Genomic DNA, 4,507 nt, shown 5'->3' on the forward strand with positions numbered 1-4,507 from the left:
CAACACAAAATTTGAAAGACTGTACAACAGGCTTTAATCAGTTTAAAGTAAAAAGCACCAGATATGTGTGTAGCCTCCAGTTCCACGTGCCCAACTGGTTTAGGAAAGGGCTGCTTCGAGTCTTTATGTAGGCCAGTGATAGACATTCAGCAAGGTGGGGCCAGCCTCCCAGGTTACCTACCTGCAGGTACAATGGTTGTCCCCTACAGTAGGCCAGTAGGAGTGCGATTATAGTGGTGGTTATATGACCACACCTGGGTTTTGGAATTTTGAACCAACAGCACTAACTGCTGCACTCTGCTGGGAGCAGAATTCTAAAGTGTCCTGCTGCACCTCATTGCAAAAAGAGTATATCAAGTAAACATATGATTTAATTTGTATTTCCAGTGTTGATGCCGTAGTTGGAATATGTAATCCTTGAGAAAGATGAAAAGAATCATTATGGTAAACTCTTCAAGGCAGATATTTTTTCTTTAATTAGTGCCCCTGCAATATTGACTCTGAGCCTCCATTATGCTCCAAAAGTAATGTTGCATTTTAACAAAACATTACCAAATCAAGAGGATTTTCTCTTAATACTTAGAGTATATGGAAAAAAAACAGTGGAAGGATAGGAGGAAGGTCTCAAATGAAGTTGCTGTCAAAGATCACTGTGCAAGACCACAGAAAGTTTACTGTGAGAATAGTCAGAGGATTTGAAATCTGTTTATTTCAATGCTTGGAATATTAGGAATAAAGGAGATGAACTTGGAGTATAAATTATTACATGGAACTACGATTTTGTGGTCGCTACAGAGACTTGGCTGGAAGAAGGGCAAGATTGGCTGATGCAGGTACTGGGATTTAGGTGTCTTAAAAGGAATAGGATGGGGAGGGGGTAACATTACTGGTGAGGGACAGTATCACGGCTGTAGAAAGGGAGGGTGCAGTGGAAGGAGTGAACTGAGTCAGTGTGGGTGTCAGAAAAAAGAAGGGAGAAATCACTGTACAGGAGTAGCCCCCAAATATCCCTCGGGACACCAAGAAACAGCTAAGCAGACAGATTTTGGAATGGTGCAGAAATTACAGGGTGGTTGTTGTGGGAAACTTCAACTTCCCTAATATTGACTGGCACCTCCTAATTGCAAGAAGGGTAGATGGAGCATATTCTTGATGCAGTATGTGGACAAGCTGATGAGAGGAGAGGCCATACTGGATCTAATAATGGGTAATGAACTTGGTCAGGTTGCAGACCTCTTGGTGGGGAAGTATTTTGGTAAGAGTGACCACAACTCCCTGAGCTTTAGTATAGTTATGGGCAAGGATAAAAGCAGAAAAAAATGGGTCTTTGATTGGGGAAGGGCTAATTACAATGGGATGAGGCAGGAACTACCTCAGCATGGGTGTGTGAGGGGAAGGTTGTGCCTCATGAGCCTAATTGAGTTTTTGAAGGAAATAATGAGAAATTGAAGGTATGGCAGTAGATGTAAATTGGAAACAGATGTTCAAGTGTCAAAGCACAGAATGAATGTGGAGGAAGTTTATGGACCACATGTTGGGTTCAGGATAGGTTTGTCTCACTTGGACAGAGTAAAGAGGATAGGAAATGGGAACCAAACGGGTGAGGCAACTAGTTAAGAGGAAGAAGGAAGCACATGTTAGATATCAGAAGCAGGAAATGGGAAAAACTCATGACAAGTATAGGGTAGCCAGGAAGGAAATTTGGGAGAGGACTTGGGAGAGCTCCAATGGGGCATGAGAAGGCCTTGGCAAGTAGGATTAAGAAGCCAAAGGAATTCTACACAAATGTGAAGAATAGAAGGATGATGATAATGAAGGTTGGACAAGCTTAAAGGTAAAGGAAGCAACATGTTCCTTGTGGCAGAGGAGATTAAGGAGTCATAATTTAATACTTCATTATTCACAAAAGAAAAATGTCTTGATCAGGGTAAGATCAGAATAGAACAGGCTTGTGTGATGGATGATGTTGATAGGAAGAGGATCTCCTTAAAAACATTAAGATTGCTAAGTCCCTGGGTCCAGATGCCATGTATCCCATGTTGCTGTGAGACATGAGGGAAGAGATAGCTGGGGCTTTGGCTATGATCTTTGAGTGCTCCTTGGCCACTGGAGGGGTGCTGGAGGATTGGAGAAAGGCAAATGTGGTCCCATTTTTAAAAAAAAATAGTTCATAGGGAGAATCCTGGGAATTGTAGATTGATGAGTCATGTCAGTGGTGTGCAAACTAATGGAGAAAATTCTTAAGGATAGGATCTATGCGCATTTGGAGAAGTACAGTCCATCAGGGAGAGTCAACATGGCTTTGTGAGGGGAAGATTGTGCTTCATGAGCCTAATTGAGTTTTTTGAGGAAGTAACGAGAAATTGAAGGTATGGCAGTAGATGTAGTCTACATGGATTTTATTAAGGCATTTGACAAGGTTCCCCATGAGAGACTTGTTCAGAAAGTCATGAGACATGGAATCCACAGAACCTTGGCTATGTGTTGATTAAAAATTGGCTTACCTGTAGAAAGCAGAGTGGTAGTGGACAGAAAGTATTCTGCCTGGAGGTTAGTGATTAGTGGAGTTCTGCAGGGATCTGTTCTGGGACTCCTGTTCTGTGATTTTTTTTTATAAATGACCTAGATCAGTGGTTTTCAAACTGCCCCCCTAAACTCACATTCCACCTTAAGCAATCCCTATGCCATAAGTCCTCTGTGATTGATAAGGGATTGCTTAAAATGGTTTGTGAGTGGGAAGGTTGACCCAATTATTACTGAAATATTTTTGAGAAAAATTGTTATTGGCCCATTTCTTTTGGAGTTATGAGATAGACAATGAGATAGACAACAGACTCGCCAAGGCAAATAGCGCCTTTGGAAGACTACACAAAAGAGTCTGGAAAAACAACCAACTGAAAAACCTCACAAAGATAAGCGTATACAGAGCCGTTGTCATACCCACACTCCTGTTCGGCTCAATCATGGGTCCTCTACCGGCACCACCTACGGCTCCTAGAACGCTTCCACCAGCGTTGTCTCCGCTCCATCCTCAACATCCATTGGAGCGCTTACATCCCTAACGTCGAAGTACTCGAGATGGCAGAGGTCGACAGCATCGAGTCCACGCTGCTGAAGATCCAGCTGCGCTGGATGGGTCACGTCTCCAGAATGGAGGACCATCGCCTTCCCAAGATCGTGTTATATGGCGAGCTCTCCACTGGCCACCGTGACAGAGGTGCACCAAAGAAAAGGTACAAGGACTGCCTAAAGAAATCTCTTGGTGCCTGCCACATTGACCACCGCCAGTGGGCTGATAACGCCTCAAACCGTGCATCTTGGCGCCTCACAGTTTGGCGGGCAGCAACCTCCTTTGAAGAAGACCGCAGAGCCCACCTCACTGACAAAAGGCAAAGGAGGAAAAACCCAACACCCAACCCCAACCAACCAATTTTCCCCTGCAACCGCTGCAATCGTGTCTGCCTGTCCCGCATCGGACTTGTCAGCCACAAACGAGCCTGCAGCTGACGTGGACTTTTTACCCCCTCCATAAATCTTCGTCCGCGAAGCCAAGCCAAAGAAGAAAGAAGATGAAACTGCACATTAGGTACGATTAAAATGGTGGTTTTCAAATGTTTTCTTTCTACTCACATACCACCTTAAGCAATCCCTTACTAATCATAGAACATATATGTAAAAAGGGAGACAGTGTGTAAAGGTGTAAAATGTGAGTGTGATCGAGCTGTGGAATGTTAAATAGGTCTTCAGATTGACACAAATTACTGGTGGATGAGAAATGGCCTGTATTTCATGGGACAGTTTGTTATATTGAAATTTGGTGCAAAATGTGATTCACTGACCTCAACTAAACATACAAGGACAGTAAAATTCCTGCAGACTGCACACATCTCCTTGAAGCTCTCCTCATGTTGACCATTTTTTAACAACTTCTCCCTCGGCTGTTTGAACAATTACCTGGAAGACTTCTTTGCCCTTGCTGGGAAGAACTTCTCCATCATTCTGTCTCCCTTAGATTCGGCAAGAAGCAATAATTTCTGGATCTGTTTTTTTTCCCCCAGTTGCAGACTTTCATTTAAGAACTGTTAATTGCTCCATCATCCCCCTTTAACAAAAAGAAAATTCATATTGAAGTTTGCACATCATAATATCTAATTCAGGTGAGTAAAGTTAGCCGATGTTAGTCTTTCTCAGAATTATACAAAGATGTTTTGCACAGAAGTGCTGTCCTCATGACCCAGCTTAATTTAGCCAAAAATGTTGATATTGTTATTTGATTTTCACAGGCAATTGCAGATGGGGTGTAAATATCTCCATTGTCCAGTGAAATTTATCCAGTGAAGATCTTTTGTAAACCATTACGCTACTGATTTGATTCTAAACTATATGAGTGCTCCCTGTGCTCTTCAGATCATGAAAAACTGAGCAGTATTTTGCTCAGCATCATTATACATTGAAGTATGAATGTTGGGTGAGGACTTATTATTTTTAAAAAAAAAAGTATTTAGAC

The sequence above is a fragment of the Narcine bancroftii genome, chromosome 2 (assembly GCF_036971445.1).
Source record: "Narcine bancroftii isolate sNarBan1 chromosome 2, sNarBan1.hap1, whole genome shotgun sequence".
NCBI lineage: Eukaryota > Metazoa > Chordata > Chondrichthyes > Torpediniformes > Narcinidae > Narcine > Narcine bancroftii.